Below are 23,547 nucleotides of genomic sequence, written 5' to 3' on the forward strand. Positions count from 1 at the left end.
GGTATATCTTGCAAGAAGTTGCTGTGGCCAAGTTCAAAAAGGGTGTTGCCTGTGTTCTCCTCTAGGATTTTGATGGAATCTTGTCTCACATTTAGATCTTTCATCCATTTTGAGTTTATCTTTGTGTATGGTGAAAGATAATGGTCTAGTTTTATTCTTCTGCATGTGGATGTCCAATTTTCCTAGCACCATTTATTGAAGAGACTGTCTTTCTTCCAATGGATAGTCTTTCCTCCTTTATCGAATATTAGTTGACCATAAAGTTGAGGGTCCACTTCTGGATTCTCTATTCTGTTCCATTGATCTATGTGTCTGTTTTTGTGCCAGTACCACACTGTCTTGATGACCACAGCTTTGTAGTACAACCTGAAATCTGGCATTGTGATGCCCCCCGCTATGGTTTTCTTTTTTAAAACTCCCCTGGCTATTCGGGGTCTTTTCTGATTCCACACAAATCTTAAAATAATTTGTTCTAACTCTCTGAAGAAAGACCATGGTATTTTGATAGGGATTGCATTAAACGTGTAAATTGCCCTGGGTAACATTGACATTTTCACAATATTAATTCTGCCAATCCAGGAGCATGGAATATTTTTCCATCTCTTTGTGTCTTCCTCAATTTCTTTCAGAAGTGTTCTATAGTTTTTAGGGTATAGATCCTTTACCTCTTTGGTTAGGTTTATTCCTAGGAATCTTATGCTTTTGGGTGCGATTGTAAATGGGATTGACTCCTTAATTTCTCTTTCTTCAGTCTCATTGTTAGTGTATAGAAATGCCATTGATTTCATTCATTTTGTATCCTGTCATGCTACCAAATTGCTGTATGAGTTCTAGCAATCTTGGGGTGGAGGCTTTTGGGTTTTCTGTGTAGAGTATCATGTCATCGGCGAAGAGGGAGGGTTTGACTTCTTCTTTGCCAATTTGAATGCCTTTAATGTCTTTTTGTTGCCTGACTGCTGAGGCGAGGACTTCCAGTACTATGTTGAATAGCAGTGGTGAGAGTGGACATCCCTGTCTTGTTCCTGATCTTAGGGGAAAGGCTCCCAGTGCTTCCCCATTGAGAATGATATTTTCTGTGGGCTTTTCGTAGATGGCTTTTAAGATGCTGAGGAATGTTCCCTCTATCCCTACACTCTGAAGAGTTTTGATCAGGAATAGACGCTGTATTTTGTCAAATGCTTTCTCTGCATCTATTGAGAGGATCATGTAGTTCTTGTTTTTTGTCTTGTTGATATGATCTATCACGTTGAGTGTTGAACCAGCCTTGCATCCTGGGGATAAATCCCACTTGGTCATGGTGAATAATCCTCTTAATGTACTGTTGGATCCTATTGGCTAGTATCTTGTTGAGAATTTTTGCATCCATGTTCATCAGGGATATTGGTCTATAATTCTTCTTTTTGGTGGGGTCCCACCACCACTCTTAAGTGAGGTATACTGGCCAGAGTTCTGCAGAAAATGAACGTGGACTGAGATCCAAGGCTGCCTTTCAAAATCACACCACCAAACTGAGCCACCTGGAGAACTGCAGTCTCCACCGGAAATCATTGATCCAAGAAGCTACCTACAGCTGCAGCCAGCTTCTGTGGCCTTTTCAACAATTGCATGGGCTCTCTACATTCTTAACACCCCCTTTGTGTGTAAACTACTTCAGGTAGATGCTGCCACCTACAATAAAGACCATGGCAATTACAGTGATTGGCACCAGAACCTGTTTTGAGAAGCAGTTGGCTTCTTCATTCATTTGCTCATTCATATATCATACATGGTAAGTATTTAGCAGTTGGCTTTTTCAACACTGAGAGTCAATCTAGTTAAGGTAGACTAAGGGCCTCATCAGGAAGCACCTGTTTAGCATGGTTTTATTTTTATATATTTTTTTGTTTTAAGATTTTATTTATTTATTCATGAGAGAGAGGCAGAGACACAGAGGGAGAAGCAGGATTCACACAGGGACTTTGATGTGGGACTCGATCCCGGGACTCCAGGATCACGCCGTGGGCCAAAGGCAGGCGCTAAACCGCTGAGCCACCCAGGGATCCCCCAGAACCTTTTAGACAATTGAATATTCTCTCCTTCAGGCAGAGAATAATGTCTGAATATTGTCTGACATTGATTGACGGGAAATAAAACGGCATGACCCATCTCCAGAGCCAGATCCGTGGCTAGGAGAGCCTGAAACTCATATAATTCAGGGACTTGCTTGAAGAAAAATGGGACAAATTACAAATAAAAATTAGTTATCAAAGGGAATACTTAGAATTGGAAATCACAACAACCTGCAAATTCTAAAAGGCAGATGAATATCAGAAACTTCACAAAGTGCAGAAAATAATATAACAGGCTGTTAATTGTGTGCCTGACAAATCTGTAGAATACTTTCCCCCTAATGTTTATGGCCAAATAAAAGAGGACATGTAAAGGACACGTAGCAAAGTCACCAATTCATTAAAACATAGCAGCTGAGGTTCTGGAGCTTGCTCATTGTCTGCACAAACTGCATTTTCTTTTATAATACAGCCCATCTCCTTTCTTTGTTTCTTGTATTGGAATGTCCTAATTCTCTAATCACCTTTATCTTTTTTATTTTAATTTCATCTACATTTTTATTGCCTATTGTGATTCTTTTTTCCCTCTACCTTCACAATTTTGACCATCCAAAGTTTTAATTTCCATTATCTTATAATAGCAAGAGAGTTTCTGACACTTTGAAGTTCTGCTAATTTTCACTTTTTGATTTACAGTAGTGGTTTCTGTCAGGATATTTCCTTCCTATCTTATTTCCTATCTTATTCTTATCTTATTTCCTTATTTATTTATCTTATTTATCTTATTCCTATCTATCTTATTTATTATTCAGAAATTCTGAAAACAATACATAAAATTAATCTGAAAATAAGGTCCATGTGAGCATCTGGATGCAGTTTAAAATTGCCACCCAGTTGAATTGTGTTATATATATATATAGTCAGGTGATCAAATCATACTTAAATTACAACCATTGACCTACTGATGAATATGTATAGGGATTTTGTCACAGAATCACTGGCTGCTGTTTTTTCCAAGCCATTTCTGAGCATTGGTGGCAATATTATGTGCTGTATCATCAGGAACCACCAGACTTTGTCAGGATAGGATTCATCTGATGTGTTAAGATGCAATCGGGTAGCTTGGCATGCATAAAACATGGGACCTCACAGAATGACTGTTTATACTACTGTTTGTACCCTATATACGCAGGAATTCTGATAAATTCCATTTTGCATAATTTCCAACAACATGAAAAAATATATATGATAGGTTTATTATTGTATCTCCTGCCCTGAGTATTCCTAATAAGAGGAATTTTGACCAGGAGGTCTCCACTTACAGTTTTACACTGCTTCTTCTTCTTTTTTTTAAACCCCCCCCCCCACCCCTATTTTATATTTCTGATGACTGGAAGAATTTCCCACAAACTAGCTCTGGGGGAATGCATCTCAGTCCTTTTTTTTTTTTTTTTTTTTTCTCTATTATCCTTATCTTTGCAATGCTAAGTGCTGTGGGGCCCTTCCATTTCCCGATACAGCCTCTGGCCTGCGGAATTCATGCCATGATGTTTGGTGTTGGCAGAGTGGGCAGTAAGAATATTTCTGGAAGCCATCCATATGTAGAACTAGGTAAACCATGCCTGGAGATGACTATGAAATGTGTGAATATGTCCAGAGCTAAATGCAAGCTACATGTATCTCCAACTCTCATTTATTAGGATCCCCTAATACTTGTGGTCACTACAAAACCACCCTACTGAAGGGAATATGATGGAGGAAAAGAGTGGAAAGAGAGTGGAATTGACCAATTGAGTTTTAAAATCTTATTTTTGTAAACTTTGCAAAACACATCATCATGTGAACACATTGTTAGAGCTCTTGCCAGGCCTTGGAAGGGCCTGAGCAGTGAGGCCACCAGAACTTAAGCTTCATTGGCTTGTTGGTGTAAACTCCACTGCTGATCTCTGTTTTAGTGTTCTGATATTTCAGTCCTTTTGGATTTGAAAGAATTGAGGTTTGGGTACAGCTCATTCCAGAGAAGGGAAATACAAGTTTGTCAGACCCTAAAATAAGGGGTTAACACTTTCTGGGGTTCATTATTCCCATTAATGACTATAATCGTTCTTTCCAACTTCAAAGCTCTGTCCTTTTATTGTTGTTCTGGTCTCATGTCCAACAGAAAAGGAAAGAGTATCAAGTCTGTAAAGAGCCTGAGACTTTACCCTTCTTTTACCCTTATAAGTTAGCCTGCCACAGTGTCATGGATAGTGGATCCTGGATCAGAGACAAAGGACATCATTATTCATAGACCAGAGAGCAGCATGAGCTATATCAGTGCCTCTTGCTCCTAAGTCCCATGGAAGTGGCATAGATGAGCCCAGACAGATGGCTGCATTGCACTATTTGGATTTCAGGAGAGGAACCCTGGGTTTAGGGAACACAAATCTTTTATAATGGGAAGTAGGCATGCCTGCCCTTTGGTTCAGAGGGAGGCACTATCTCTGTCTTCCAAGGCTGTTCATTAGACACTCATCCCTGAAAAGACAGTTCAGGACAAAGGTGATCAATGCCTTGATCATAAGATGTGCAGAATCATAAAATGTCCATGGATGATCATCTACCAAAACAGTTAAAAGTCCTTTGTTATAGAGAGGCAAAACCCAAGGTGGTTCTAAATAAAAACAGTTCTTTTCCTGTTGGCTGAAATTAGTCAACTTATTGCCTAAGAAAAATGTATAATGGAGGCATGAATGATGTCCCTCTCTAATATCAATGTAGGTTTTAGGAATATGATCTCCAGATATTTATTTTATTTTATTTTATTTTATTTTATTTATTTTATTTTATTTTATTTTTTTTGATCTCCAGATATTTTAGTGTTCCTTCGATCCTATATGATCCTGTTGTCTCTAAAGTGATTTGTTCAATTTTTTTTTCAAACTTGTGATCAGCCTGAATTGCCTTTGTGTTGTTGGTGGAGTCTGTAAGTTGAACTTGAACATGAAGTAGAGCTACACTTTACTTGTTTTCTTCTCATGTTTTCAAATAGAGTACTGGGTTCAAGACTCAGTTCTGCCACTGACTAAAAGTCCATTGGAATAGGGATGCCTGGGTGGCTCAGTGGTTGAGCATCTGCCTTTGGCTCAGGGCGTGATCCTGTGATCCAAGGATTAAGTCCCCCATTGGGTTCCCTGCATGGAGCCTGCTTCTTCCTCTGCCTCTGTCTCTGCCATTCTCTCTCTCTGTGTTTCTCATGAATAAATAAATAAAATCTTTTTTTAAAAAAAGTCCATTGGAGTAAACTGAGATTTCAAAGTATGGAGGCTTCTCATTGGCTGAACTGTTGCCGAGGGGGATAAGAAAAGTGTCTCCTCCTCCAGCTGGAAGAGTAGAGTATCCACATGCAAGTTCAAATCTGTGTAAGGTCAAGTCTGTCTCTTACCGTTGGCCCTGCAATTGACTTTGAGTGGTAAGGCATAAGAACTCCCCCTGCCAAAATCTCCTGACTCCAATTTAGTGAGGTTTCCTGTTACTGATTTTCACAGTACCCACTTTTGATCAAGATCTTTCCTTGAAAGATCAAGTCGGGTTCTTTATATTTAGTGTGGTTTTATCTCTAAGTACCAGGAAGGACCTTTCCTGGTTGTCATGTCTCATGTCGGAGGGAAAGTACAGAGCAGTTGGAAACCACTTATGCTACATTTGAGTAACAGGGAGGGCTTGAAGGGAGAGCTCGCAGGTACTTCCCATCTGAAGTCTACATCTTCTCAAGATTGTGAGCATTGAGCCAACATCACTTTATTGAGCACATCCTTTCTGCAAAAGATTGATGGACAACAAGTACATAATCAAAAGCAATGTGACAATTCCAAACTGTATATGTTGGTTCTAAGCCAGGACCTTAGGTCTGAAAATATTTATTGGCACTTATTTGAACTTAGGGAAGAAAGGATTCTCTCTATGAAGGCAAACCCAGAGTCATGCATTCCTCCTGAAAGTCTTCTCTTAACATGGTGAAGATCTATGAGAGCATACTTTATGAAGTAACCAAGCACCTTCAGGAAAATACCATATAAATATAAACAGGAAGCAGTAGTTAATGAACTTTTTTCCGAGAATAGCAAAACTTCAAAGATGCATTAAAGAAAAAAAAATATTGTTATCTCAAAAGAACAAATGTTATCCAATTTGTCTGTCAAATTATAAATTCAGAAACCATGAATTTGCAGAGTCCATTAAAACTTCGGATAAAAGAAAGACTTTTGTGTTCCAAAACTTCTAATCCTTCGGAAATGGTCAAGGGATCATAATGAGGCTGGTTCTGAAAGATCATGATCAAAGGAGGTCGCCCCCTTTTTCAAGATATTGGGAAAATGCAGATAAAGGGCATTTTCTTTCCATAAAGAGATAGAAGTAAAAGTAAGAAAAAGTATACAGGCCTGGTCCAGACACCTTGGAACTCTGTCTTCCCAGATGTCGTCTGTTTTAATTCTGGGAAATCTTTAATTTCAGGACAAGAGCAGGTCCAGTCAGGGCTTAGTGCTTTCTCTAGATATGTCATGTGAGAATCCAAAAGTCTATTTCCTTAAACGTGTAAATTGCCCTGGGTAACATTGACATTTTCACAATATTAATTCTGCCAATCCATGAGCATGGAATATTTTTCCATCTCTTTGTGTCTTCCTCAATTTCTTTCAGAAGTGTTCTATAGTTTTTAGGGTATAGATCCTTTACCTCTTTGGTTAGGTTTATTCCTAGGAATCTTATGCTTTTGGGTGCGATTGTAAATGGGATTGACTCCTTAATTTCTCTTTCTTCAGTCTCATTGTTAGTGTATAGAAATGCCATTGATTTCTGGTTAGTGTATAGAAATGCCATTGACTTCATTCATTTTGTATCCTGTCATGCTACCAAATTGCTGTATGAGTTCTAGCAATCTTGGGGTGGAGGCTTTTGGGTTTTCTGTGTAGAGTATCATGTCATCGGTGAAGAGGGAGAGTTTGACTTCTTCTTTGCCAATTGGAATGCCTTTAATGTCTTTTTGTTGTCTGATTGCTGAGGCGAGGACTTCTAGTACTATGTTGAATAGCAGTGGTGAGAGTGGGCATCCCTGTCTTGTTCCTGATCTTAGGGGAAAGGCTCCCAGTGCTTCCCCATCGAGAATGATATTTGCTGTGGGCTTTTCGTAGATGGCTTTTAAGATGTTGAGGAATGTTCCCTCTCTCCCTACACTCTAAAGAGTTTTGATCAGGAATGGATGCTGTATTTTGTCAAATGCTTTCTCTGCATCTAATGAGAGGATCATATGGTTGTTGGTTTTTCTCTTGCTGATATGATGAATCACATTGATTGTTTTACAAGTGTTGAACCAGCCTTGTGTCCCGGGAATAAATCCTACTTACTCATGGTGAATAATTTTCTTAATGCAATCCCTATCAAAATACCATGGTCTTTCTTCAGAGAGTTAGAACAAATTATTTTAAGATTTGTGTGGAATCAGAAAAGACCCCAAATAGCCAGGGGAATTTTAAAAAAGAAAACCATTGCTGGGGGCATGGTTACAATGCCAGATTTCAGGTTGTACTACAAAGCTGTGGTCATCAAGACAGTGTGGTACTGGCACAAAAACAGACACATAGATCAATGGAACAGAATAGAGAATCCAGAAGTGGACCCTCAACTTTATGGTCAACTAATAATTAGATAAAGGAGGAAAGACTATCTACTGGAAGAAAGACAGTCTCTTCAATAAATGGTGCTGGGAAAATTGGACATCCACGTGCATAAGAATGAAACTAGACCACTTTCTTTCACCATACACAGATAAACTCAAAATGGATGAAAGATCTAAATGTGAGACAAGATTCCATCAAAATCCTAGAGGAGAACACAGGCAACACCCTTTTTGAACTTGGCCACAGCAACTTCTTGCAAGATACATCCACGAAGGCAAAAGAAACAAAAGCAAAAATGAATTATTGGGACTTCATCAAGATAAGAAGCTTTTGCACAGCAAACGATACAGTCAACAAAACTAAAAGACAACCTACAGAATGGGAGAAGATATTTGCAAATGACGTATCAGATAAAGGGCTAGTTTCCAAGATCTATAAAGAACTTATTAAACTCAACAGCAAAGAAACAAACAATCCAATCATGAAATGGACAAAAGACATGAACAGAAATCTCACAGAGGAAGACATACAAATGGCCAACACGCACATGAGAAAATGCTCCGCATCACCGGCCATCAGGGAAATACAAATCAAAACCACAATGAGATACCACCTCACACCAGTGAGAATGGCGAAAATTAACAAGGCAGGAAACAACAAATGTTGGAGAGGATGCGGAGAAAACCCTCTTACACTGTTGGTGGGAATGTGAACTGGTATAGCCACTCTGGAAAGCTGTGTGGAGGTTCCTCAAAGAGTTAAAAATAGATCTGCCCTACGACCCAGCAATTGCACTGCTGGGGATTTACCCCAAAGATACAGATGCAGTGGAACTCCGGGACAACTGCACCCCAATGTTTCTAGCAGCAATGTCCACAATAGCCAAACTGTGGAAGGAGCCTCGGGGTCCATCGAAAGATAATTGGATAAAGAAGATGTGGTTTATGTATACAATGGAATATTACTCAGCCATTAGAAACGACAAATACCCACCATTTGCTTCCACGTGAATGGAACTGGAGGGTATTATGCTGAGTGACATAAGTCAATCGGAGAAGGACAAACATTATATGTTCTCATTCATTTGGGGAATATAAATAATAGTGAAAAGGAATAGAAGGGAAGGGAGAAGAAATGGGTGGGAAATGTCAGAAAGGGAGACAGAACATGAAGACTCCTAACTCTGGGAAGCGAACTGGGGGTGGTGGAAGGGGAGGAGGGCAGGGGATGGGGGTGAATGGGTGACGGGTACTGAGGTGGGCACTTGACGGGATGAGCACTGGGTGTTATTCTGTATGTTGGCAAATTGAACACCAATAAAAAATAAATTCGTTAAAAAAAAACAAAAAACAAAAGTCTATTTCCTAGAATTTGGCACACTGGTTGATTAACAGTACCTTATAAGGGCCTTTCCAGCAAGGGCAAAGAGATTTTTTTCTAGAGGAGACTTTTTCAATAAGCAAAATCTCCAGTTTGATAAATGTGATTCTTAAGGCCTTTGTCTCCTGCGAGCACACTGTGGAAAGACAGCTCTATCAAAGCATGGTTTGTTTTTTTTTTAAGAGAGAGAGAGAGGGGGGGAGAGAGAGAGAGAGAGAGAGAGAAGGCACTTATGTGCATGCATGTAGGAGTAGTGAGGGGCAATGGGAAGGGAAAGGAAAGAATCCCCAGCAGGCTCCACACTCAGCACAGAGCTTCAGGCTGGGCTCAATCTCACAACCCTGAGATCACGACCTGAGCCCAAATCAAAAGTCGGATGCCCAACCCACTGAACCACCCAGGTGCCCCAAAACATGGTTATTTTTAATAGAAGCAACTAGACTTTTACAATATTGAAGTGTATTACCTTTTTGTTGAGGTGGGTCAAAAGAGGCAGGGACCAAGTACGTTGGTTGTCCTATGACTACCTTCAAGAGTGAGAGTCTATAAGTTCCTAAGGCAGTGGATCTGAGATTTAGAGGGTCTAATGGCAATACTTTTAGCCAAGGTATTTGGAAAATCTTTATGAATTTTGCAATTGAGTCTTAATGGTGCCGTTAGTGCATTCAGTCACCCCTGAGGATTGAGGATGGCATACTTAGTGAAAGTATTGTGAAACTGGCCAAACAGCATACATTGTGAAGCAAGCACTTGGCCAATAGAATGGATCCCCTTATCACTTTGTAGTTCAAGAGGGGTTCCCAAGGTAGTGATAATCTTTTCTAACAGAATTTTAGCTACAGAAGAGAGGTTAACCTTGTCTACTAGAGAAAGCTTCAGTCCAGTGAGAAAACATACAAATTATGACTACAACATACTTATATCCATGAGATGGGGAGAGCTACATGAAATCCATTTACCAAACCTCAAATGGCCCATTGGAAAATTTAAAATTTAGAACGCCCAGGGGCAGTATGGACAGGCTTCCCAGGATTGCATTTTGGATAAGTGGGGCAAGCAAGGTAGGCACTTTTTGCAGCCTTCTTGATATTTCCCCACCAATATTGGTTCATGAATGCTATCATATGTCAGTAGATCGATCGTTTAATGCATGTACATGTGTAAGTAGTGGGAATTTTTGAATTTCTGGTAGGGCCAGATTGTTATTTGGTCCAAACCAGAGTTTTCTCTTCTTATTGATTCAACAATCATTAGATTTCCAATATTGTTTCTCCTTTTCTGGGGCCAACTGTTGGACATCTCTGGTCAATTTTTCCAAATTGTTATTTGGGAGAACATCTCTTTGGAACATGGCAGAGGTGTGGCTATCAGCCTCATGGAAAGCAGCATTTTTGACAGAAATATCAGTGAGGCAGTTTCCTTTGGCTTCTAGGAAGTTGAGTCTGGAATGCTTGGGAAACTTACTAATAGGTAGAGCCACTAGCAAACGCATGGCACCTGATAAATTTTGGATATAGGAGCCATTTTAAATCTCATCCCCTTTGGAGGTAAGGATTGTTTCCAAAACATTCCAAAGTCATAAGCTACTCCAAAGGCATGCTGACTATCAGCATAAATATTTTAGATTTCACCTTTGGCTAAAGTGCAAACTGACTAAGGCTGTATAATTCAGCCTGTTGGGCTAAAGTGACCAAAAGTAAAGGTGCTGCCCCAATGACTTCAAAGGAAGTTGCATACCCAGCATGATTTTTACCATGTTTATCCTCTAAATAAGAAGTGTCAGTAAACCATGAAAGTATGCATGGGTTAGAGGAGTTTCTTATAAATTGTCATGGTGATCTGTCAATGCTAAGCCGTTATGAGGGGTTTCATTCATGAAGCAGGGAGAAGGGTGGTGGGCTTAAGGCTTTTGCAACAAGAAAGAGTTATGAGCAGTTAACATGAGAATTTCATAGGAGGTGAGGAGACTGGCTGAAAAGTGTTGAGTGTAATGAAAAGTTAGGCAGGCTTTTACTGCAGGAGGGTACAAGGATGGTTATTGACTATTTCTTCAGTGGTCTTCACTATGAGGGCAGTGGCAGGAATGGCTCTGAGGCCAAGGAGATACCTTCAGGCCACAGGGTGTAGGTGTTGACTATGATACCCTATGAGAAATTTGAGAATAATTAGCCAAGCTAAGAAAGCTTCTTAATTGGCACTTAGTTTTATGTTTTGGGAAATTCAGGATGCCTTGAAGTCTACCTGGATCCAAATCTAGTCCTTGTTCTGATATCAGGTGTCCTAAATATTGAATCTGAGTTTAAGAAAACTGCAATTTTTCTTTAGAAACTTTATGTCCCTTTAAAGCCAAAAGTTTTAACATGTGGATGCTGTTTTCCTGTAAAGAGTTTGAGAAGGGGAGCAGAGAAGCAAATCATCTATGTATTGCAATAAGGTAGGGCCTACAGAAAACTTTATATTACCCAAATCAGCCTTTATGGTTTGTGAGAAATAGGAAGGACTCTGTAGGCATTACTGTCCAGGTGTATTGCCATTCTTCCCAAGTGAAGGCAAAAAGATATTGGCTCTCCTTATCAACTAGAATACAGAAAAATGTACTACATAGGTCATTTACAGTGAAAACTTTGCTTTCACTGGGAATAGATGTCAGTAGTGGATGAAGGTTGAGAATGGCAGGGTGCTGAGGGTTAATAATGTTATTTATTGCTCGGAAGTCCTGGACAAATCTTCATCCTAGGCTGTTGGGTTTCCCTCTACCCTCAGGTAAAATAGGGATGTTACAGGGATTAGTGCAGGGGCAATGAGCCTTGAGCCTTGTAATCCTCTATATTGGGGTTGATTCCTTGAAAGACTTCTTTATCTATAGTATATTGATTAATTCTAGGGAGAGGTTTTGAGGGATCTATTTGAATCCTGATAGGAGGTGCACTGTGGATTCTGGAAATGGCAGTTGAAGATTTTGCCCAGAACAACAATGGTAGCTGAGGAATAAAAAATGACTATCCCTAGACTCAGCTATAGTGACATCGGAGGCAGAGCATAGAAAAGATGCCAAATGGTCATATTTTCCCTTGTTCGCTATTTTGGTTGCTACTGCCAAATTCTAGAATTATTTTTCCCTTTTGGGAGAAAGAAATTCCAGCATGGTATTTTTTTGAGAAATGTCTGCCCAAGAAATGAATAGGGGCTGAGGAACTAAGAAGAAGAGGGTATCCCTCAAAGAGCCTGAACAAAAGGGAATAGGTTCAGAGACTGGAACCTGTTGAGGTCTGTTAGAGACCCTCCCACTGTTGGAACTGTGAGTGCTCTGAGGCAGGGGCTGCTTTATAGCAGCAGGGTTAATCCCTGGGAGTGTAGCTTCCCATCAATAGAGACAGAAAGAGATTCAGTCTCAATCTGGAGTATAGTTTCTCCAAGCCGATTAAAAGGGAGTTGGGATTGGGAAGAGCCCCTGTAGTTCCTTGGAGCCTTGTCATTGGGAATTAGGAGGATGTGGGAAAGTTGGCTAGAGGGCCTAAAGTGCTTAAATTTGTAACAATCTTCTTTCCAAAGTCTTGGTTCCTTGTAATAATAACAGAAGCTAGGCTTCCAGTTTTTTTAGATGCCTTCATGTAATGGAACTGAACATTGAAAATGTTAGTGTTCTCTCCTCTAGGTGACTCATCTAGGTTCTGAACAAGCTGGTTTGCCAGGTTAGTTAAATCTGGTATAGACATAGTTTTCCATCCCCTCCTGATGTTTTAACTAAAAGGGAAAGATCCTGGATCAGTCCAGGAACAAACATAGAGCTAAATGCTACTCAGGTGGATTCAATATCTAAAGGAAGACTAGAATTTTAAGGACAATTTAGAGTCAATTTTAATAATCATGAACAGATTCATCAGGCCTTTCTTTACAACCCCAAATTTTGTTCCAATCACCAGCCTTAGGAAAAGCCATTATAATCGCTCCATGGAAATTTCCAACGTGTTTTCTAGCATCTTGCCAGAACTTAGATGTCTGTTTCTCTAAGTCTTGTTCAGGATTTTCCCACTGGGCTAGTTTCATCCAATGTGTGGCCTGGCCCTCAGCAACAACCACAGGGACTGATTGATTAGAATCTGAGAAACCAGACTGGTAAGTTTGAATAACCATGCTAAATTCTTCAGCAAAATAATGAGGGTCCCTCTGTAACTTCAAGAAACTCTTCAACTATGGCTCCCAATTCAGCCTTAGTCTAGGGAACATAAGAAACTTAGGTTCCATTTTGATTCTCACAAGATTTAACTTTAAAGGGGCAGGCTTAACAGGTTCAGGAGAGGAGGAGGTGGAGGGAACTTCAGAGGGAAAGACAGGTTCTACAAAATGATTGGAATCAGGGAGCAGAGGAGATGAGGAAGTGCAGAGAGAACAGAGGAAGATGGCCACGTTGGAGTGTAACTGCCTGGTGTCCACAGACAGAGAAGGTGGGCGAGGAGCAGAAGAAGCCTCAGAAGTTATGCCCCCATTTTAAATGGTTTCTTTGCCTCATTTAGTTTATAAACTGTAGTGGAGAGAGCCAATTTTAGATTTTTAAAAAAAGATTCTATTTATTTATTCACGAGAGACGCAGAGAAAGAGGTAGAGACAAAGGTAGAAGGAGAAGTCCTGATGCAGGACTCAATCCCAAGACCCTGGGATCATGACCTGAGCCAAAGCCAAAGGACCCCTGAGCCCAGATGCCCCCAATTTTAAATTCCTGATAGCATTTGGAAGCTCCAGTTAAAATAGGACTCCCATTCAATTTTGTCAATTTTAGGACCATAGCTGTCCAATTCACTTTGAGGAAGTTAAATTTGGGGAGATGGAAAGTTCCCCATAATGGCCATTGAAATTTTAAATTACTCCTGTTTAAGTTGGTCCAATTATTTATAAATGCATGCTTGGAGGGACCGTAGTTTTTTTTCCCCAAGATTTTATGTATTTACTCATAAGACACACACACACACACACACAGAGAGAGAGAGAGAGAGAGAGAGAGAGAGGCAGAGACACAGGTAGAGGGAGAAGCAGGCTCCATGCAGGGAGCTCGAAGCAGGACTCCTTCCTGGGTCTCCAGGATCATGCCCTGGACCGAAGGTGGTGCTAAACCGCTGAGCCACCGGGGCTGCCCAGGGACCATAGTTTTTTTTTTTTTTTTTTTTTTTTTAATTTTTTATTCATTTATGATAGGCACACAGTGAGAGAAAGAGAGAGGCAGAGACACAGGCAGAGGGAGAAGCAGGCTCCATGCACTGGGAGCCTGACGTGGGATTCGATCCCGGGTCTCCAGGATCCCGCCCCGGGCCAAAGGCAGGCGCTAAACCGCTGCGCCACCCAGGGATCCCGGGACCATAGTTTTTAATCATAAACCTGGCGGGAGTTCCAGTAGGGAAGGCAACCCTCAAAGCATTCTGATGATTGGGATCCCATTTCTTAGAGGTTATTCAGGAACAGTCTGGTTCCAGAAGGAATCAGATCAAAGGCCAGTATAGTTCCAGGAGGAAGAGTCCCAAACAGAACTTGGACAGAAGGCTAGCATAGTTCCAACAGGAATGGTCTGATTCTTTTTTTTTTTCTTAAGATTTGTATTTATTAATTTGAGAGAACATGAGACAGAGAGCAAGCATGAGAAGGGATGGGCAGAGGGAGAGGGAGAAGCAGACTCCCCACTGAGCAGGGAGGCTGATTGGGGGCTCTACCCCAGGACCCTGGGATCATGACCTGAGCTGAAGGCAGATGCTTAACAGACTGAGACACCCAGGTGCCCCAGGAACAGTTATAACAGCTGTTATAAATTAAAGGTTAATTGGAGTAAACTAGGAGTTTGAGGTATGGTGTCTTCTCATTGGCTCAGGGGGATAAGGCTGGAATAGTAGTGTACTAGCTATATGCAAGGTCAAGTCTGTGTAAGATCAAGTCTGTCTCTTCCTTTTGGGTCTGTGATTGAGTACACACAGTAGGATGTGAGAACCCTCCACCCCCACCCCACTGAAACCTCTCGACTCCATTTTAGTGAGTTTCCCTTTTACTAATTTTCAGACCAAAATTCTATCCTGAGCCCTCTGTGGTGGTGAAGAACTATGCTCAGAGCTCTTTTTTTCTAGAATAGTTTTCATAGGAATGCAGGAAACTGGACATTTATCCAGGGACTTCTATGTGTTGGGATTTCTGTGCAAAGGGTCAGGTTTGGCTAAAGAAAGAATACCACCTCTGATGTCAGAGAACCCTGGACTGGGCACCTAGCTCTATCACTACTAGTTGGATGACCTGAGAAATTTACTTGACCTCTTTGGATCCCTGTGTATCCAACATTAAAATATATAGGATTTCAATACTAGCAAATAACAATGAGCACTCTTGCTAGGTGCAGATACTGGTGGAAGCACTTCAAGTTTATGTAATCATTTAATAATATGTATCATTCATGGTTGTCAGGTGGATTAGCCCTAAGCTGAGTACTTATTGTTCCTGGTTTATTGCATGTTAAAAGAAAATTTTCTACTTCCAGCAGTGCCTGCCCAGGAGATATCAAAATGGAATGCAGTGTGTCATCATAGCTTGTTCTTACCATGGGAAGCTGATAAATGACCATGAGCCTTCAGTGGCCTGAGGGACACCAGACTGTTGCTAGACCTAACTGAAGATTTTCCTGATGAATAAACAATGAGGCTGTTTTAACCAACCAGTATACAGACCTATGGACTAATGCAGTTCTCTGAAGAGTTCTCAATCCTTAATTAGCATTACCGTCACTTAAAAATCCCTGATTTTTCCCCTTCTGTGAGTTCCTCAGTTAATTCACTCACTAGTGGGTATTGCCTTGTGTGGCTATTTTTTTCCCTTTGTGCTGGTAGTCTTTCTTCTATTCTTTGACATGTAGGAAGGCAATTAATAGGTGTTTGATTTTTTTTTTATTAAGTACTACTTATGTATGGATTTCCCTCTTGGGAGAGTGAGGTGAGGAATGATGTCTATGGGGACAGATGATCCTCTTCTCTGTAGCTCTGTGCCCTGTAACTACCCTCCCCTTGATGAACAAACAGACCCATGGGACCAACCACCAGAGGGGCAACCAGTTCCAATTTTTTGCTTGGAACTTACATTGTTTTGTGGACTATTTAAAGAAAAGACCTTTTAAATTTTTAGCAAATTTTTATTTGCAAATGAATATTTAAAGCAAGAAAACAGAATCCAACAAATGACAAATTTAAAACAAGTGAGAAATTATAGTCTCCTAATTGGAATGCATATGAAGGATCACCTTTCTTTTTTTGTTATATCTTAAGCCTACAAAAGGAGCTTGGGTAAGTGGAGGGCTCTGACGCTGAGCTTTATTAATTTCACAATAAATCTCTCTGATGACAACACTCCTCACCTTTCAACCTCATTCCCCCAGCAGCTCAATGACTCTGGCTTTCTTTCAGCTTCCAGTAACAAAACAAAACTTAATTTTTGTGATTTGGGAGGGAGAAGTTGCTTATGTATAGATGGGTCATGGGTTAGATATCTGGTCCTTTCCCTGTGGATTAGTACCCTCCTTGGAAATTAATTGTTCTGAGCTTTGCTCTTTTTCTTATAAAATGTAATTAGAGGACTTGCAGCTTGCCACGTGTAATTCCGTAAGAGGGATCAAGTGATGTGAGTGAAGGAGTTTTACATTTCATAGCCACAAGTCCATGAAAACTCATGTGATTGTTGGTTTTGAGTGGGCTCTCTCCTAAGGAAATCTAATCAACAATACTCTGTAAAAAGTAAACTAAGAGGTAATTTAAGATATGGAAATTTATGCTATGTGCCTACAGACAAGTAATAATAAATGGCTTTAAATGATAAAAAAGAGCCTTTCTTCATGGAGGATGCGAGTGGTCTCTGATGGCTGCTCTCCAAATGCTTCCAGACACCTACCTTGAGGGTAAGTTCTGTATCTCCCATTGTCTAGCATTTTAATGGGCCCACAGCAGGCTCTATAAATATTTGATGAATAAATACATGCATTACGAAAGAATCCCACTTTATAAAAGTCCTATCTAAAAATCACTCTTCCAGTGCATCGATCTTATTCTCTCTTCTCTTTCCTCTCTTTCTTAAATATAAATAATTTTTTCCCAGTTCTAGGGTCTAGGATCTGCCCCCTGGGGAAAACAAATGCCTTCCTACTGGCAGTTAAGATGAATATAGTCTTTTTATATCCAGGGTCCAGGAAGCCGGCTGGCCCAGGATAGGGTTGGATTTCAGGGCCTGGAGAGGACAGAGCTCAGGCATGAGTGGCAAGTCCTGAAGATCCCTGAGCCTGGCTCCCCAGGTGCAGGACCTGGGGGTACTGGAAGTGTCCTGGAGCAGGCTGGGCCTGGGAACCTGCAGAGAGTTTCACATCCTACTTGGAAAAGCTGTTCCTGGGAGAACAATGAGGGTGGCCAAAGGGCAGACTGCTTGCCCTCTGCAAGGAGCAAGGGCAAGCAAGAAACCAGATGCCAAGAAATTCCCCACCGTGTCTGGATTCTGTAAGCCCTGGATGACCAGAGGAAAAGGGAAGTGAAATTAGAAAAGGAACAGATTCGGCCTTCCCATCAGGTCAGGAGAGTGGATGCCTAAAAGGGATTGCGTTTGAGTTAGGCAATAAAAGACACGTGATGCCATTCATACCCTTCCTGCATGGAGCCCACAGACAGAGGGAATAGGTGAGCATTCCCTAATCAGGGGACTAGTTGGAGCTTGAAAAGCAATCTCAGTGGTGGTGGAGGAGGCTGGTTAATGGACATTATTTTGTGGATCAACCAGGGACGCCCTGGGCACCCCTCGGGGGTGTAATGGGTAATGGGATGGAGGTAGAGTGTGGCTGGGAGAGTGAAGATCTTTGGCAGATATTTGAAGTTCATCCAGGACACAGGCAGGACTCTGGGAAAGGTTCTGATCAATGCCTGTCAGAATGTGGTGGCTGTAGAACGCCAGTTAAGGGGCTAGGGAGTGGCCTCCAGGAAGTACCAGGTTATTCTGGGGACTATTATTATACCTATGCCATAGAACATTCTGGCTCTTCCATTGCCTTTGAGGGTTCTTCAGAGCCTTTTCTTGTCTGGGGACCTTGCAGGTTATTATTGAAGACATCTAAGGATGACTTGCCTAAAAGTGCTAGAGAATCGGCTTCAGGCTCAGTTCAGGCATCTTTTCAAACCTTTATCCCAAGGTACTCTCGGGTCAGTGCTCTTGAATATTGGACCAGACTTTCTAGGGACATTTTAAGGCATACTCCTCTATTCCAGGCAGTCTCATGGCCTTGGAAGGTATCTCAGATTCCAGGGCCATTCTAAAAGTTTTCTCCCCAGACTTGGACCAAATGGTTACATGGTGATTTGGGGAACATAACAAAGATGACCCAGAAATCTGCATTCTGTTTTTGAACAGGAATTTGTGTATCCCCCTTGAGGCCCCTCCTTGGTGCCAGGACTTCTGTAACAGACACACATGCTTTCTCTTTGTTTTGAGAGCAGAAGATTTCTTGCCTTGAGTGTGCTGTGGGGTGTCAGGCAATCAGGCGAGCTTTGTCATAGCACTTTGCAGCTGTGATTCATGTAACATTTCATTTCGAGAAATGGCATTTCTTTAAGACCCTGCTGTAAATTGAGATGAGATGATAATGTGTTTTTAAAGTACTTAAGGAGAGTCAGAGAATCAAGTGAGGTCATGCGTGTTAAATGTTACATGGGGCTGTTGACAGGCTGAGTTAAGGCTTTTGGCATTTAAGTAAATTACCAGTGAGGGAAGAGGGTTCCATCAAGCCACCTTCTGACATGAAACTCTGCACAGTCCCCTGTGTAACAGCCATGCCTCCAGCCTAGAAATGGACACCGATGCATTTATGGGGCTTCTGGGTTGCTTTCCTTAGATTCCTCATTTGTGCACGGGGAACAGTTTCAAAAAGAAAGGACTTTTGCTATCACTTCACTCTCTTCTCTCTCCCTTCCTTCTTGGAATTATATGTTGGGTAGGAGACAGCCCAGAGCTCCTCTGCATTTTATGCTCTAGCATTTACCATCACACTGAGCACTAGGTGACAAAGGATTTCCAGTCCTCAGCCCGTGGACATTCATTTGAAGTAACATTTGATGAGAGTCCTATTACAACAAAACATGTGAAATAAATTATTTTGGAATGTGTAACGTTAGGCTTGAGTCACTTAGAAAAATCAAATGTTATCGTATGATACAGAGACATTTTGCCTTTCCAATCTTCTTCCTTTTAAATTAATTTTCCTTGCTTAAGTTCTTTCTTCTCTAATTAAATTTTTGGTTATATCAAAGTAGTTTCTGAATCTGATTTTAAAATCCAAATACATTGCCAAAGTTCTTTAAAAAGAATCTCCCTTAAACCTCTTCTGATTAGAAAATCAATGTATTGTAATTGAAGAAAATTTAGCAAAATTCAAAACGGTTTATTTTTTTAAAATATTTTATTTATTTATTCATGAGAGACCCAGAGAGAAAGAGGCAGAGACACAGACAGACGGAGAAGCAGGCTCCATGCAGGGAGCCTGACATGGGACTCGATCCCGGGTCTCCAGGATCACACCCCAGGCTGAAGGCAGCGCTAAACCGCTGGGCCACCAGGGCTGCCCTCAAAACGGTTTAAAGGAAAAAACTTACACCTAACATGACTCTCATAATATCCAAATGACAAATTCACCTCTAATTTTAAACACAAGAAGCATCAGAAAAGCCACAGGCTACAAGTGTTGATTTGCATGATAAATTTATATTAAATAAAAGGTTTTAGGTGATTGTATATGTTTTAAACTTCTTAGTGTCTTTTTATATTTAATATTCCATATTCCATATTATACCATTTGCAAAAAATTGTTACTATATCTGAATTCTGACCTGGAACAGGTCAGACCTGATATATTTGGGTCAACATCTTTTTCCATACTTCTTGTTAGTCATCTCTTTCTTTGTATATAATTGAAATATAATAATAAAATTTGATTACTAATTCATATTTTGAAAGATGAATTTAGAAAATTATATAGTACTAAAATTTTCTGCCCCTTTTCACCTTGTGTCTCAGTTCCTGAAGGCAAATGCTTAAAAAATGCTTTTAAGCATTTATTCCAATATTTGCTGCTGTTTAACTGAAGAATATGCTTATATTATTTTTGATTTATTGATTTGAGACATTTGCTTTTCATCTCCGTCTTTGGCTAACAAGGATTTAGATTTCTTACACTGTGTTACTCCCCTGCCTCTCATCACACACACTTTATCCCTTCTTCCCATTTTATTTTATATCAAAACACTTTTTTACAAAATCAGATCAGTGTTCACATCATTATGTCTTAGCTATAGAGCCAAATAGTGTGAATACATCCTACCAGATTTGTCACACACTGATTAATTTCATTTTTCAGATAGTCAAAATATTAGATAATTTATCAGCTAATTCCTCCTCCTTGCAGGCTTCCCTGCCAGATTCCTCTATCCCATCCTTCAGCTCCACATTGGACCAACAGTGCTCCATTATCAGTTCATCAGTGGGCATTTTGGGGCTACACTTCACATTATCCTGAGTTCTTCTGAGCTCTTGTCTAGGTTGAATCCCTTTTTTTCTGGATGCCTTGCCTTCTTTCTCCACTTCTGACTAGCTGTGAGATTTTTTTTTTATATAAATCTATTTTTTATTGGTGTTCAATTTGCCAACATATAGAATATCACCCAGTGCTCATCCCATCAAGTGCCCCCCTCAGTGCCCGTCACTCAGTCACCCCCACACCCCGCCCACCTCCCTTTCAACCACCCCTAGTTCATTTCCCAGAGTTTGGAGTCTCTCATGTTCTGTCTCCCTTTCTCATATTTCCCACTCATTTTTTCTCCTTCCCCCTTTATTCCCTTTCACTATTTTTTATATTCCCCAAATGAGTGAGACCATATAATGTCTGTCCTTCTCCGATTGACTTATTTCACTCTAGCTGTGAGATTTTGAGCAAATCACCTAACTTCTCTGTGCCTAGTTTCCTTTTGGGAAAATGGAACATGGTGAGGAGTAAACTAGTTAATATATGTAAAGCTCTTCCAATAGTGCCTGGTGCAAAAAGTACTTTATACATATATCAGCTATTATTTTGTCAGAATATGTCCTTCATAAGCTTCCTTACAAAGGGTTCAGGGGACGTACGTTCTAAGAACCTATCTAAAAATATAATTTCCTCCATTTTCCTTGATTGATCGTTTGACTGGGTAGAGTGCTAGGCTGAAGACAATTTTCATTTAGAATTTTGAAGGCATTGTTCTGTCCTCCATCTTCAACCTATTACTCTGATGACCAGTTCTTTGTACAAGAGTCACTAGTTTTCTCTTAAGATTAGCTTTCAAAATTCTATCTTCATGATTCTTTTTTCATTTACCAGGCTGAGAATTTTCAATCTGAAATGTATTATCAGTATTGTCTTGATTATTTATAATTTCATCTTCTCCACTTTGTCCATTCTCTTACTAGAACTTCTACTCATTGGATGTTGAATTCTTGGGCTGGATTTCTGTAGAACACTCATCTCCTTCTCTTATGGTTCCTGTGTTTGTCTTTCTTCTTGGTTGTCTCTGCATAGTTTTCCTGACTTTCGTGATAAAGTCGTGTTTTATTTTATGTTTTGGTCCTGCCATCAGCTAAGTGCTACAGCAGGCAGCCCCTGAGTGGCCCTTGGGCATCACTTCTCCCTTAGATTGCATATGGCTAGCTTGTTTATGATGGGAATAATCTGCACAAGATTTGCTTGGTTTCTTCTCTCGCTACTTTCAGTTTTTTCTTTTTGTTTTTAGGTTGCAATTACATAAATATTGAGAATCATCTGTGTGTTTTATTTAACAATTGAAGTAATTATATATAATAAACTTAAATACTAAGACCTAGGGGAATATAGTCGCAAAATCTGTTAGAATATATGTAGGAGGGTATAACTGTGAGACCAATTGTCCAATGGACAGCACTAGCTTTCTAGTCACTTCTTCACAGAGAGGTAGCAATAGCCAGTGGAAAGAGGACTGTACCCTCCAAATGTGCACTGCACACCTGCACACATACAGGCACACAGACACCCCATTAGGAGAGGTATTAGGACAGAGATTAGAGGGTGTGAGGAGGTGGGTCTGGAATTCCCTTCTCTACCTCAAGCATCTTCAGACAAAGACTAGGGCTTTGAACTGATCACTGATAATTACACTTCCTGAGTTTCACTAAGTGTTGCCTAGAGAGAAAGTTGAAACTGGAGATTTCACCATTACTGAATGATTGAGTTTAACTAGTTGAACTGCAATTCGTCTTTCTTATGTGAATGGGTTGGGGGAGCTGAGTCCAAAAACAGTAAAGCCAGCTTCTCCCTTTTTCTTCACTGGTCTGAGACTATTCAACTAATCCTGTTGCCCAGAGAACACCTAAAGAGGTATTCAGCAGACAGTTAACAGTGCTTAGCTATGAGGGCACATGTGGAGAATCGTAGGAGATATACATTTTCACCTTATGGATTATTGTAGTGATTTTTTTTTTAAATTCATTTTGTTTTATTTTTGATTTTTTTTACATTTTTAAATTTAAATTCAATTTGCCAACATATAACACCCAGTGCTCATCCAATCTATTGTAGTGATTTATATGTATAATATGCATTATTTTTTTAAAAGATTTTATTTATTTATTCATGAGAGACGCAGAGAGAGAGAGGCAGAGACACAGGCAGAGGGAGAAGCAGGCTCCATGCATGGAGCCCGATGAGGGACTCCATCCCGGGTCTCCAGGATCACGCCCTGGGCCAAAGGCAGACGCTCAACTGCTGAGCCACCCAGGCGTCCCCTAATATGCACTATTTTTATAGTAATAAAAGGACAACAACAAAGTATACTTTAAAAACCCAGAAGTTAAAACAAAAACAAAAACAAAACAAAAAACCAAACAAAACCCAGAAGTTGATCAGCTTACAGATGATCAATTTGCTGTGGCCTGTGGAGGCGGATGCACTGGTCAGTTGTGCTTGCTGATGGATTCCTTGTCATAAGGAGGACTGAGGAAGAAAGACTAGGGGGTGGAGTGTGCAGATTAATGCAAACCCATTTCTACCACTAGCAACTTGATTGGAGGTTCCCCTTGACTAATGGTGAGTGAGCAGCATCTTCATGTATAACACATTAATAGGGCACACATTTAATCTATCATTTATGCCAGGATATTTTGAGAATGAGCAGAATTCTAGGAATAATTCTGCTGGGGCATTAGTGTAAACCAGGACTGCCCTGTAAACAGATGCATATGGTCACCCTAAGCAGATGCATATGGTCACCCTAAGCAAAGAACACTCATAACAGTCTCGAGGATATGCCATATGGCTGTGTTCTAAGAGTAGAGGTCACCCCAGTGCTGTACCCAATGCCCTGGAGAGGATCTAAGCTCCTCCTGTATTAGTAAATATCAGTGATTAAAAGGCC

This window comes from Vulpes vulpes, chromosome 1, assembly GCF_048418805.1.
Source record: "Vulpes vulpes isolate BD-2025 chromosome 1, VulVul3, whole genome shotgun sequence".
NCBI lineage: Eukaryota > Metazoa > Chordata > Mammalia > Carnivora > Canidae > Vulpes > Vulpes vulpes.